The sequence below is a fragment of the Bos grunniens genome, chromosome 3, assembly GCF_055505025.1.
Source record: "Bos grunniens cultivar Pamir isolate PY7600 chromosome 3, Bosgru_T2T1.0, whole genome shotgun sequence".
Lineage (NCBI taxonomy): Eukaryota > Metazoa > Chordata > Mammalia > Artiodactyla > Bovidae > Bos > Bos grunniens.
In genome coordinates this window covers 112,279,741-112,294,636 of record NC_141167.1, presented here as the reverse complement: position 1 = coordinate 112,294,636, position 14,896 = coordinate 112,279,741, and positions in this window count along the sequence as shown.

The window sequence follows — 14,896 nt, the reverse complement described above, 5'->3', positions numbered from 1 at the left end:
GTTCCTGCTGTGCGTGTGTGGCTGGGGCGGAGCACGTGTGGAGTCGGGTGGGTGTACGTGAGAGTCCATGGGAGAATGTGTGTGTGCACGGGGAGGGGGTGGGGACGCCGCTCAGCTGCAGATGGGCTTTCAAGGTCTCCAAGAAACAGTTTTGTTTCCTAAGTGACTGGCCTCCTGGGGCCTCCAGCCCAGACTTGAAGGTTGTTTCAAGATCATGAAAGAGCGCGAGGGAGGGCGAGTGGGAGGCAGGAAGCGCTGGGAGCCGCTGTCACTGCCGCCCCTGGCCCTGTGCCCACCCCTCACCCTACTTCTCTGCCCCAGTCCCTCCCTGGCTCCCCAGTCCTGCTTGCTCTTCCTCCTCTCCCTCTGTCAGCCCGCTCCAGGCAGTCTCTCCTCTCCCTTCCGTCATTCCCTCCCCTCCCCATTGCTCTTCAGGGTCTTGTCACCACTGCCAGGCTTCTGGGGCCTTCTTGGGGGAGTGAGTGAAAAAGCTCTCCTGGCTCTGGGAGGCTGTCTTGGGTGACAGGATGAACTGGAGCAGGGCAAGCCTGGGCTGTCCCAGAAAGGTGCCTCTTTTCCCTCCTCCTCTCCAGCCCTCTCTCCTCACAGGTTGTAGTGATCTTGTGATGGGCAGGTTGGGCTGAGAGCTGCAAAGAGCCTGTCCAGGTCCTGCTGCTGCCTCAGTTCCCCCACTGGACCACAAGGGCTGTGTTGGATTTTTTTTCTCTCTCTTTCTCTGTGTTTACATCTGTGCCTCTGTGCTCTTTCTTGTCTTTTGAAACCATTCAGAAAGCAGCTTAGAAACCTCTTCCGTTTCCTTGCTTCTGTCATTTAAAATTTTTCCTCTGGATTATTCTTACTATCCTTTTAATTGGTAAAACCACATTATACAAAATTCAGAAAATGGACAAGAAGAAAGAGCGCCTGGAGGAATTTTCCTCAATCTCTCTGCCTCTGCTCCTGCCCACCTCTTTCAGCTCTCTTTGCTGCTCTGTGGGTGGGGATGGCTCCATGTTTGTGTCCTGGAAGTGCAGTGGAAGGCAGATGGAGGGGCAGGAAAGGATCAGAGTGTGGCCTGGGAGATGCATGTCAACCTCCCCGCTAAGCACGATGGCCCAGAGCTGCTCTGGGCCTGTCTTTGCACAGTCCTACCTGCAGCCCCAACCACGGTCCAGTGCAAAGGGGACATATCTGTACGTCAGGCCAGCGAGGCTGGTGCCAGTGGAACCGCTCAAGGGACCTTAGGGAAGAGGCATCCTTCATCTGAATAATGAGCAGAGCTAGAAAATCTCTGAGGTTTCTTTACAGCTCTGATGATCCCCAAATTCCAGGCTACTTCCTTCTTAGCACTTGGCTCTGCCCAGGTAAACAGGAAAAATTACCTGTGTTTGTATCTCCAACAATCAGTTGGAGCCCAGGGTTCAGAAGGAAATCCAAGGGGCAGGCACTCCTATTTTGTTCACTAGTATGACTCTCAGAAATGAGTCTGATCCCTTCAGCTCTTGGCACAGAGGGAAGGAAGGGCTCAGGGTCTGAGCAAAGACTACCCTGATTTCTTACAGAGTACCTTCGTGAGAAGGGAAAGGGTCTGGCTATCTTTGGGGGAGAAGAGCCAGGTTGAGGGTGAGGTTGGAGAAACTGGACATTTCTTGGCTGGCATTTGACCCACGAAACCCAGATGAGTCTGTTTCCAGAGCTTCTCTGGGCTGGGCAAAGTCTGTGAGGGGGTATTGGGAAGGATGCGGTTAATGGGCCCTGCTGAGTGTGGGGGGCAGGGGTCACAGCTGGGCCCGCTAGGGTTCCTGTTTGCCTTTGATTCCATCTGGGTAGGGAGGGAGCGGCCCCCAGCCCCCTGGGGCAGGTTTGGTTTGGCTGGAGATCTGACCCAGAGCTCCCCGCCTCTCCGTTCCCCCTATCAAAAGGCAGCCTGGTTCCCCTGCAGCCTCCTCCTTCCCTAACCAGGCCCCCTCCACTTGGCCCAGGACACAGCTCTGTTTGTCTTCCTGCCCCCTTAGGCGTTCTGGACCCCCAGATGGGCCAGGAGGCCCTGAAAACACCTGAGACGCAGGGCAGCAGCCTCACTCTGCACAACGAGCTCTCCTTGGGACCTCAGGGAGCTCGGCCTCTCCTGGGCCTCAGTCTCTCTGCAAGTCCTGGACCCATTCACCCTGTGCTCTCTCTTGATGTTCTCAGCCCTCCCCCTTGGGGAACATGAAGGCCCCCATAGACGACTCAGCCAGTGGGACGGGTTCCCATTCAGGCCACCGCCCCCTTCAGACTCTCCCAGTGTTTCTGGAGCACTGACGGTGTGCCAGGCTCCCTGCACACAGGTGCTAGAGAGACTGCTGCAATCAAGGTGAGCAAGGTCACCACCTCATGGTCCTTTTGTTAGAATCTCATGGCCTTTTAGCCTCCAAATCCCTCCACCGCATCCCTTGACCTGAGCTCCCAGGGCAGCTCTGAGCCCTTGGGGACACCTCATTTCCTTTAGCTCCTCATACTTCTTCACCTCCATTTCTGCTGAATGAGATTGGGTGGGCCTAGGCTCTGCTTCCCACCTGGGCAATTCCCCTATCCCAAAGATGCTAGGCCACAGAGCCCTAGGCATCACTGAGCCTAGACCAGAGGGAGGGCAGAGTCTTGCGGAATAGGACTCACTCCACCATGAGCTAGCAGTGTGGACCCGAATAAGTCCTTTACCTCCCATCAATAGAGTGAGGGAGTGGACTGCCGTATATTAAGGTTCCATGCCTGGGCCTTACCCCAAGGATCATGTTTTAGCTGGTCTGAGATGGGGCCCAGCCATTAGTGTCTTTTAAAAGCTCCCAGATGATTCAATGTGCAGGCAGAGTTGGAACCAACTGTGTCTAAGGACTCTAGCTCATCAGAGTTAACAGTTTAATGAGGCACCATGCTAAGCGCTTGTGTACTTTCTATGAGTTCCTCAGTTTAATAACTTTTAAATTACAAACAAATCTTTTATTGATGGGAAAACTGAAACCCCAAGATCCCAAGATGCTAACCCAAGCAGGGCAGCTGGGATTCAAACCCAGGCAGTTTGTTTCTAGAACCGGAATGTGTAATTTCCATGCTATAGGGGTGCAGAGAAGGATCTGCTCTGGGTTCTTATCCCCAGGAGCACATGTGCAGAAACCTCTAGGTTGCAGTGGTGAGAGTGAAGTGCCCCCAGAAGACACGGGGGAGGAACAGTACCGCTGGCTGCACACTGTTCTGTTTAGAGGGTGAGGGCAGCTTGGTGAAGGAAGAGAGGGTTCTCAGAAGAATTAGGAGGCTTGCAGGGGGCAGGTGGCATTCTAGTTGGGCCTCAACAGACAGGTAGGGTCTAGCTTACAGACCCAGAGAGAGCATGCTCCAAGTAGAGGAAACACCACGGTCACAGGCCTGGAACTCCCAGTGCGCCAAGAAACATGGGAGCCAAGGGATTTCCATGGTGGCCCAACGGCTAAGACTCCATGATCCCAATGCAGAGGGCCTGGGTCCAGGGTCAGGGAACTGGATTCCACATGCCGCAACAAAGAGTTCATAGGCCGCACTAAAGATCTTGCATGCCGCAACTAAAGCCCAGAGCAGAGCAGCCGAATAAATAACGGCGTTAGTGTAAGAAGAAAAAACAAACAAACAAGCAAAATGCGCCTGCCAATGCAGGAGACAAAAGAGACACAGGCTGGATCCCTGGTTGGGAAGATGCCCTGGAGGAGAACATGGCAATCCACTCCAGTATTTTTGCCTGAAGAATCCTATGGACAAAAGGGCCTGGTGGGCTACGGTCCATAGGATCGCAAAGAGTCGGACCTGACTGAAGCTACTTAGCTCACAAATATGTTTTTAAAAAAGGAAAGAAACACAGGAGCCAATACTGGGAATGGAAGTGGGAATCATTTCATGTAGGGCCTTGAAGACCAGCTAGGTGCCATTCTAAACGCCAGCATTTCCCAAAAGGCTCTGATGATAATAATCACTTGGAGTGCTTGTTACAAATACAGGACAGCAGTCACATCGCTTAGAAATCCTGATCCATAAGGGCAGGGGTGGGGAGTGGGATTCAGTATTTTTACCACCAAGCAAGTTTGAAAAATATTATTATAAGCGACATGGAGCCACTTCAAAGGTTTGAGCAGGGAGGAGGGATGTTCTCAGATGGTTCAATGATTGCAGGCAGTGTGTGCGCACGGACTGGGGTGTTGGGCTGGAAGAGGCAGAAAGGAGGTTATGGCAAAAATTTAGCCAAGGGGTGTGAAGGTCTGGAGCAAGAGATTTGCGATGACAATGAAGAGAAAAGGACTTTGGGAGGTAGAATTTCAGGATTTGGCAATTGATTGTGTGGGAGGAAGGAGCTGAAGATGAAAGTGGATGCTAGTGCAGCATTAACTACCATAAGGTTATGGGGACTTCGCTGGTGGTCCAGTGGTAAAGAATCCACCCTTTCAATGCAGGGGACAAGGTTCCATTCCCGCTCAGGGAACTAAGATCCCACGTGCCATGGGGCAGCTAAGCCCGTGCACTACGGCTACTGAGCCCACACTCTAGAAACTGGTGCTACAACTTGAGAAGCCCACGTGCTGCAACAAAGACCCAGTACAGCCAAAAAAGAAGGCGGAGGATGGCTGAAAGGAGGTTGTGTGGGAGAGAAGGTGCATGTTGGCCCTGGAGTGTGTTCAGTGTGAGATGCTGCTGGCAGGCTTTCCAGGTAAAGGTGCCCAGTGGGTGGTGAAATGGGGATTGGCGCTTGGGAGAGAGGACAGGCCATGGAAGTCACCTGCACAGAGGTGAGCGCTGAACCAGGAGGGCAGAGGAGAGCACCAGCAATCGTGGGCAGACGCGTGGGTCACACCCAGCACAGAGAAGGAGGATCCAAAGATGGAGAAGTAGACAAGCCAGTGAGACGGGGAACTAGACCCAGGAGGAGGCCTGGAAACTGACAGAGGAAAAAGTTTCAAGGGCAAGAAACTAGCAGCTTCAGATGCTACAGAAGGCCAAGGGGAAATGAAAGATGGCCACACTGGGGAAACTTGGAAGTTGCTGGTGTAACCTTTAGAAAACCATTTCCATAGAGGGTGTGTGTATGTGTCAGTCGCTCAGTCATGTCCAACTCTTTGCAATTCCATGGACTGTTGCCTGCCAGGCTCCTCTGTCCATGGAATTCTCCAGGCAAGAATATTGGAGTGGGTTGCTATTTCCTTCTCCAGGGGATCTTCCTGACCCAGGGATCAAACCCAGGTCTCCCACATTGCAGGCAGATTCTCTACTGTCTGAGCCAGGAGGGTAGAGTTTGCAAATAAAATTGTGAAGGGTGTTCTTGCCTGGAGAATCCCAGGGACGGGGGAGCCTGGTGGGCTGCTGTCTATGGGGTCACACAGAGTTGGACACAACTGAAGCGACTTAGCAGCAGCAGCAGCAAGGAGTGCATGGTGAGGAAACTGAAGCAGGGGTGGAGGTTACCCTCTTCAAGAGGAGTCCAGGAAGTGGAAGGAAAAAGCAGGGAACAGAGAGCAGAGTAGGTGGGAGCCAGGGAAGGACACGGTTCGCCAAGAAGAATCTCCTGCCTCCATCTGCCGCAAGAGCCCTAGCTTTGATCATAGCCAGGCACCGTGGTTCCTACATTCTCATTTATTTTCAGAACAACCTCAAAAAAACAAGAGGTCCAGACCATACTAATTCTCCTATTCCACACTGTGAAATCAAGGCTAGAGAAACTCAGGGATGGGATGGAGGCCACACAGCTGGTAGATCCAGGCGCATCCAGGCCTGTGTTGTCTGATTCTGGAATCTCAGCCCTGACATTTTTGACTGTGTTGAGAACACAGAAGTTCTATTTCATGTGTCTGAACTCCTGAAGGTAACTGGCTTGATCCCCTGCTTTGGGGGTGTGTTCCGTCTGGTTGCCTTCCCCCAGGGATATCCGGTTCAGGAGCTGGCATCCTAAGCGCCCGTTACCCACTGGAGCAGGTAGTCCTGCACATCTGGACTCCTACCACCCTGTCCTGCTAGCCGGCTGGACCTGCTCCCTCGTCATTCCCCTGGATGTCAGCTCTTCTCAGTGTGGCGGTTTGTCCCATGCAGAGGCTGAATGGCAACACGGTCAGGAACTGCTGTGCAGTCAGAATGTCTGGATAAGAAACCCTAGATCTGTGATTTCCCTGCTGGTCCAGTGGTTAAGACTTCATGCTCCCACTGCAGAGGCTTCCGAGGTGGTGCTAGTGGTAAGGAACCTGCCTGCCTGGCAATGTAGGAGTCGTACGAGACACAGGTTTGATCCCTGGGTTGGGAAGATTTCCTGGAGAAGGCCACAGCAACCCACTTCAGTATTCTTTCCTGGAGAATCCCATGGACAGAGGAGCCTGGTGGCTACAGTTCATGGAGTCGCAAAGAGTCGGACACGACTGAAGCAACTTAGCACCCATGCACGCTCCCACTGCAGGGGGTGCCGATTCAACATCTGGTCACAGAAAATAAGATCACACATGCCTCGGGGCACAGTGCTGTGCTGTGCTTAGTCACTTCAGTCGTGTCGGACTCTTTGACCCCGTGAACTGTAGACCCCCAGGCTCCTCTGTCCAGGGTATTCTCCAGGCAAGAATACCAGAGTGGGTTGCCATGCCCTCCGCCAGGAGATCTTCCCAATCCAGGGATTGAACCCAGGTATCCCACATTGCAGGCGGATTCTTACTGTCTGAGCCACCAGGGAAACCCAAGAATACTGGAGTAGGTAGTCTATCCCTTCACCAGGGGAACTTCTGAACCCAGGAATCAAACCGGGGTCTCCTGCATTGCAGGCAGATTCTTTACTAGCTGAGCTACCAGGGAAGCCCCACCAAATCCATACTCAATAAAACCACATAACTAAAAAAGGAAAAGAAACTAGATCTACCACTCACTGGCCAAAAGTTTAACTTTTCTGAGCTTTCATTTCCTCATCAGCTCTAACTTAGAGGGCTGCTTGGTGAATTCAAATCCTCAATGCATGTTCGCTACGATTTCCTGCCCTTGTTTTTCCATGTCCTGGTCTCAGGACTGCAGTTTGTTCCTCAGCTGAATGTGATCTACAGGACCCATCCCTCCCCAGAGGACAGAGCTGGGCCCATCCCAGGCTGCCCGGGAAGCCAGGCTGGGTTGTTGCTGAGGGATGGCAGGTTTGGGCTCTGAAATAGGAGGAGAAGCTTTCTGTCAGCTGTGGATGGAAGTGTCCGGTGTGAGACAAGCTCCAGAGGGGTCAATTTTGCCCACCATGGAGGCGATCTGGTCACTAGAGAGAAAGAACCCGGCTTCCTTCTCTCTCACTCACCCCCTTGCTCTTTCGCTTCCTCAGTTGCTTGGCACATGTCTGTGGCACTTCTACTCCTTGCCAGGCACTGTACTAGGCCTGGGGGCAGAGCCAAGAAGAGCCAACAGTGGCCTTGAGCAGCTCACAGCCAGGATGCAGAGGCAGATATAAACCAAGGCTGGGATGACAATGCAGAGTGGAGAACACCATCCAAGGGCTGAGAACAGGTGCTGGGAGAGCGGGGGAGGCTGCATGGGCATCAGGGCCCCAGGCCCGCTCCCTCCCGTGGCGAGCTCCTGCACCCATCTGTTTCTTTGTTTTTGTAATCTTTATTTCTGGCTTTGTTTTCCCTTTCCTTTCCCAACAGAGAGCCTTTGGAAAAATTCCACCCTTGTTTCAGTTGGACTAGGGAAAAGGGGACTTGTCCACTCTTCGGCCAGGAGAGCTAAGGGGTGCCAGGTTCCTGGAGAGTCCAGGTGTGGATGGCGGGAGGCCAGGGCTTTGCGGGGGGTGGGCACTGGGGAAAGCTTGAAGCGCAGGGGCAGGGAATAGTGACAAGCAGGGGATGCAATGGCCCAAGTGGCTGTGTGCTCCCTACCCTCCTCCCAGACCTTACCTCACCCCCCCAAACTCTGTCCTGATTGGAGGGGAAGAGGTAACGCCCCCCGTTCACTCAGGGAACCCTGTGAACCCTGCTTTCAATCCCCTTTCCCCACCCAGGGCGCTTGGAAACGCCGGGCCTCGGAGGTAGACGGGAGCCTTCCATACCATCAGCAGCTCTAGAGGGCTGTGTAAGTGCACTCACGGAATTCTTCTCACCCCTTCTTCTCTCCCCACCCCACCCCCGCACACATACACACCTGCCTCTTACTGATTCCTCTTTTCCCGAGCCTCAGCACTGCCTCCATTCATCCAACAGATATTTATTGAACACCCACTGTGTGTCAGGAGCTGGAAATACACTGGTGGGAAAACACTATTATTTCAAAAGTTTGCACAGATGCCAGGAGAGAGTGTGTGGTTGCGCACGTGCACGCACATGTGTGTGTATGAATAAGTGTGTGAGGAGGAAGCATTAGGGGAGTAGGAGCAAGAGGAATGTTATGAGCTTAAGCTCGTGAGTTAAACAGCTGGCTTTGGCTTCCAGGTGCTACTATTTGCTAGCCTGGTGACCTTGGGGAAGTGATGTATCCTCCCCAGGCCTCCTGCTCCCATCTGTAAATAGGTAACAATAGGACTCAGCCCTCCGGGTTGTTGCGAGGGCCAAGGGAGTGAGTGTGCGTGTGCAGGGTCTGCAGAGCAGTGCGGGCACACAGCGGGTGTTCACTATCAGCAGTTCCTGGTGCCTCCTCCTCACCTTGCTCAGAGCTGGGTGTGGACACACTTGCGAACGACCTGTTCTCCAAATCTGATCCCCACTCACTGACTCAGAGGCAGCCACTTGGAGTTAACCACCTCCTGCCCCACCCCCGGAGGCTCAGCTACAACTTGCAGCCCACAGATCTGTCTAGCCAGACTGCTGCCATCTTCTGCCCTCACTCAGTCCCCACTCCCCCACGCCAGCTGTTCGGGTGGGGAAGAAGTGATCTCACACAGCAGGGGTTGCCTCAGCCCCGTGCCACCCTCCAGACATATGTCTGCAGCACCACCTCCCTCTTAGCTGGCTGGGGATGGAGTAGAGGGATGGGGGAGCCTTTGGGGTGGAGCCCGGGCACCCAGCCCTGTGGGACCTGGGAACAAGGGACTGTCAGGGGGCGGGGGGAGGATAAGGGGATTCCGGCAGAGAGGGATCCTTCCACGGCATTCCAGAGTGGGTGGCAGCTGGCCCTAATCCAGGTGAGATGGCAGGGTCTCCTCAGGAGTCAGGGCCAGGCTGGCAGTGGTGCTGTGGCTTCTCTGTTCTTGAACAGATGTGCCACCCACTTGGCATAGGATTTAAGAACTTGAGAAGGAGTGTGGGCCCAGCCAGGGCTAGAGGAGGGTACAGGGAGCAGATACACACACAATTCCCCATGAGGATGCAGATGCCTGGCTGGGGAGGAAGGCGGGTCTGGTGTGAGTGTGCGTGGTTGTGGGAGACAGCTTTGTGGTGGAGTGAGTGGGTTTGGGTGTGCATGATGTCTGTGTGCTTATCTTTCAGGGCACCCAGGTCCCTGGATTGGCACATCTGTCTTGGTTCATCTCTGCACAAGTTGGGCGTCTGCGTAAAGATAGGTTTTAGGCAGCATCTCTGTCTTTTCTCTTTGAGTTGAGCCTCTCAGCAAGTGGGCAGAGAGAATGTTCCCTTCTGGGAGGAGGGGAAAACATGGCTCATCGGGGCAGTATGGGTCAAGGCTTTCATAAACACACACAAATCACAGGACATTCTTGTGTGTGATTCTTAGCCCCCACCAAACTGGGATTTATACACACTTAAGAGAAACGGAGCTGAGGGCTAAGTGTGCTGGTGGCTAAGTGTGCTAAGTGTCTGGGGGGAGGAGGGTGTGTGCTCTTTGCTTGGGTGTGGTTGTCACCCTGTCCCCTAGCTGCTGTCTGGGTCCAGAGTAGAATACATGTTTCACATACACGCTGCTCCGTTTGCCTTTTTAATAATTTATCTATTTTAAATTGAAGGCTAGTTGCTTTACAATGTGGTGTTGGTTTCTGCCATACATCAACATGAACCAGCCATAGACATACATACATCCCCTCTCTCTTGAACCTCCCTCCTTCACGTTTGCCTTTAAGAAGCCATGTAACAAGGACTTCCCTGACTTCCCTGGCAGTCCAATCGTTGGGACTTTGTGCTTCCACTGCAGGGGGCTCAGGCTCAATCCCCGGTTGGAGAACTAAGATTCCACTTGCCACGTGGTGTGGCCAAATGAATAAATAAAAGAAGCCATGTAACAAGAGTTACGGACTCCTCACACCAGACAATCCAGGGTTCAAACCTGAGTTTGGACAGTAATTAATCCATTAACCCTGGACATGTTCCTAAACTCCTATAGGCCTTGGTCTCCTCATGAGGGGATAATAACAGCACTAAGCTCACAGGGTCCTGGGACGATTAGGTGAGATCACGTTACATACCTGATGGAGGTCAGAATACATCAGCAGCCCCGTCCGTGAATGTGCCTCTCCGAGAACCCTGTCTCCACAGTTGTGACTGTAAAGTGTGACATCTGAGCAAGGTTATACACACACTCTTTCAGGACACAGCATGAGTCTTAATTATTTCAAGGACTCAGGACACTTCGTGCCGCCTCAGTGCCCTGTGCATATTTCATCTTAGGGGAAATGAATAAAATAAGCCTGGGAAACACGAGCCTGGTACCTGAAGTATGCCCACCCCTGGTGGTACAAGGAGAGCTGGCGGGCTGGGGATGGCATAGTGAGGACAGCCCCCCAGGATCACTGATCACCGTGTCCAGGCTCACTCATGTCTCTGCAACCTCAGTAAGTGAAAGTCACTCAGTTGTGTCTGACTCTTTGCGACCCCATGGACTGTAGTCCACCAGGCTCCTTTGTCCACGGAATTCTCCAGGCCAGAACACTGGAGCGGGTTGCCATTCCCTTCTCCAGGGGATCTTCCCAACCCAGGGATTGAATCCAGGTCTCCCGCATTGTAGGCGGATTCTTTACTGTCTGAGCCACCAGGGAAGCCCCTGGCTCCCTCCCTTAAGACTCCTGAGACTTCTAGAGAGGCCGCATTCCCCCTTGCTCTGCTCAACCCACCGCAGGCATTGGCCTCAGTGCTGGGTCCGCCTGGTTGGATTTTTTAAGGACTAGATGGGAAGCTCTCCACTCCCCGAGATATATCCCTCCTCTGCCGCACGTGCGCGTGCTGGTGTCTGTGCATCGCTCTGTTGGCGACGTGACGTCATTCTGTAAGAAGCCTCTCCGGGTACACGCGTGTGTCTGTATGTGTGATGCGCCTCTGCCTGCAGTTTGTTCTCCTCCCCCAGGTTTCCAGGTTACATAAGCAACTGGGGCTACTCAGGCCTGGGCAATGGGCTCCCCCTACTGGTAGCCTCTGGAACTCGCAGCCTGGGGAGGGGCTTCAGAAGAGGGGGTCTCCCAGGGCCGCGTTCCCACAGGAAGGCCCGCCCTGTCCTCACGACTGCCTGCCCTTAGCTTCTTCCCAGCCCCAAGCCCTGGGGTGCTCTCTACTTCTGAGTGTCCCTCTCATGACAGTCATACTAGGGGGTTGGTTGTCACTTGCTGTGGTACATCTCTGTGGCATGACTGTATGTTCTGTAAAGGGAACATGTCCACCTGTTTACCACTGCTCTCCAGTGCCCAGCAAGAAGTGTCGCCCAACTGGTATTTGTGTGTGTGTGTGTGTGTGTGTGTGTGTGCTTCCACAGCATGCCCATTAAAAAAATTCAATTAGAGTATAGTTGATTTACAATGTTGTGTTAGTTTCTGCTATATAGCAAAGTGAATCAATCCAAGTGAATAAGAATACATATATCCACTCTATTTTAGATTCTTTCCCCCATCTAGGTCATTACAGAGTATTAAGTACAGTTCCCTGTGCTATACAGTAGGTCCTTAACAGTTATCTATTTTCAATTGGTATTTGTTCAATGAAAAGTTTATAGGGTGGAGAGGCTTGGGAAGACAGTGGGGTATGGGAAGATTTTTTTTGTAAGCTTTTAAAAAGTCAATGTTTTAAAATACTTGGGAGACTTTAAAAAGGTCCAAAGTCCTAAGGATGTACAGGTTTCAGATAAGATGAAAGTTTGGTGCTGTTGATATATCTGTTGCTGCTGCTAAGTCGCTTCAGTCGTGTCCGACTCTGTGCGACCCCATAGATAGAAGCCCACCAGGCTCCCCCGTCCCTGGGATTCTCCAGGCAAGAACACTGGAGTGGGTTGCCATTTCCTTCTCCAATGCATGAAAATGAAAAATGAAAGTGAAGTTGCTCAGTCGTGTCCAACTCTTAGTGACCCCATGGACTGCAGCCTACCAGGCTCCTCCGTCCATGGGATTTTCCAGGCAAGAGTACTGGAGTGGGGTGCCATTGCCTTCCCCAGATATCTCTGTTGCTTAAGCCTAAATTTTAACCTGTTCAATTCTATACCCTCGTGATTCTTCCACTTAGGGAGCAGTAAATTCCTCTTTCGGTAGACTTCATAAAAAATGACCACTCCTAGATCAGTGGGAAAAACAGCAGCAGTAGCAACCATGGTCACTGCCTGGGGCTTTTGGACAGATAGGCCCGAACTTGTTACAACTTAGCCACTTAAAAGCTGTGCGGCCTAGGGCAAAATGCTTAACCCCTCTGGACCTCAGGTGTCTCATCTGTTAAATGACACCATCTGCCACAACATTCTGTAAAGGCTGTAAGTAATATCCAAAAGGGCCTTAGTGTGCAGGCATCTGTGAAAATGAGCAAAGGAAACCTGAATCAAAATGGAATCGGGATGCCATGAAGGGAGAGCTGTCATGCATTCATCGCTCACCACAGCTTACAGACCCCAGCACCAAGAAGGAAGTCTTCCTTTTGACTCAGCAACAAGCTGTCCACTGCTTGGACCCAATAAAAATCCCCTGCCCACAGCCTCTTCCTCCCCTGTGATTTCTTCCTGTGTGTGTGCATGCTCAGTCGCGTCCGTGTCCAGCTCTTTGCAAGCCTATGGACCTCAGCTTGCCAGACTCCTCTGTCCATGGGATTCTCCAGGCAAGAATACTGGAGTGGTTGCTATATCCTCCTCCAGGGGATCTTCCCGACCCAGACTCAGGGATCGAACTTAAGTCTCCTGCATCTCCTGCATTGCGGCTGGATACTTTACCCACTGAGCCACCTGGGAAGCCCTCCATTTCTTCCCAAAACCTAGTAAAACTTAAGTTTCCCTTTGTCTCTTTGGATTTGCCCGTGGTTCATCATAGTTTGCATGACCCGAACTGCAATTCCTGTGCTATTCATGAATAAAGTTAATTTGATTAGCTTAAGACCTTGCTATTTCATGGGGAAGGAAATGGCAACCCACTCCAGTATTCTTGCCTGGAGAATTCCATGGACAGAGGAGCCTGATGGGCTACAGTCCACGGGGTCGCAGAGTCCAATACGACTGAGCAACTCACACACTTTTGATGTTTCATTTTTAAGGTCAAAATTTCACAGCGCCCATTAAGGGACCCAAAGGAGATGAGCCCCCTAGAACAGTGTGCTCTCTGCTCCTGTGAGCTGCCTTCTTCCTTGTGGTTCACACGTTTCTTCTAAAATTTGAGCTCCCTCTTTTTGGTTGAATTCTCTGACTTCATTCAGGATCTGTTTTTTTGTCCTTTTGGTGAGTACTTTTTCTTTCTTTTTTTTTTCCCCTGAACTTTTAAAAGGATTATGGGATCCCAGTCCTCTAAACACTCTGAGGATGGCCCTTCCTTTGGGACCCTGGCCCCTTCTGGGTTTAAAAACTATGGTCCCTCCGTGTATGCATTTTTAATCTAATGGACTGACCTAACCAATGATAATTTAGAACTTCAATGGCCATGGTGGCGAAGCTTCAGTCTCCCCAGTTTGTTTCTCTCAGAACAAAACTTGAGGATTGTGGCTCCAAAATACAGCAAACTGAAAAAAAAAAAAAAAAGAAAAGAAAAGAAAAAAAAATACAGCAAACTGAAAAAAAAAAAAGAAAAGAAAAAAAAATACAGCAAACTGAATGGCATGCTTATCTCAGTTGACACTTATTTATTTAGGCTGCACTGGGTCTTCGTTGCAGCTCAGGGGGCTAGTTGTGGCGAGCAGGGGCTACTTTCTGGTTGAGGTGCACCAGCTTCTCATTCCGGCGGCTTGCCTCGTTGCAGAGCATAGGCTCTAGGGCACACTGGCTCAGCAGTTGTGGTGCATGGGGTTAGTTGCCCCAGAGTATGTGGGATCTTCCCCAACCAGGGATCAAACTTATGTCCCCAGCATTGACAGGTGGATTCTTAACCACTGGATCACCAGGAAAGTCCTCAATTGACATCTTGAAGCTTTACAAAATAACCTTTCTAAACTGACTGAGGTGAATAAACCATCACAGGAAGACTAAAAGGCATTGGAAGACTCCGTCCGCTTCCTCTTCTGCATGTACCCCACTTCCTTGGTACCCACCACATCCTCATTCCAACCCTGTCACTGAATTTCCCTTTTACTCCAAGCCTCACTCTTTCTTACTTTCTCCTCATCAGAACCTCTTAGAACCTGCTCTTTTAAAATCAGTCCCTCTGAGGGTCCCAATGCTTAGCCCCTAATTTCTCATGTCTTCTAGACTAAGGCCCAACTACAGCCATAGTCAAGGATTTTCTTAGAGCTACTGAATATCCTTATAGATTTTGCAGAGGTATTTAATACAGTTATCTGGACTTACCATTCAGGTTCCTCAGATTTATGCCAGCTAGTTCACGTGCTTGATGGCAAAGGCCAAGCCCAACACTAAATGAACACAGCTAATTGGAATAACCCCGAAAAAGCTCTAGAGCTGCGAAAGAGAGACCTACCCCCTGCCTCATAGAATCACACTCACCAGTTGCTAGATGACTTCACTTGGCAACCCCCCAAACTTGTTAACTGGAATAAGACTCAGGCTTACACTCAGAAACCAATGAATCTATGCACATCTTTGTGAAAGTGTTGGTTGCTAAGTCATG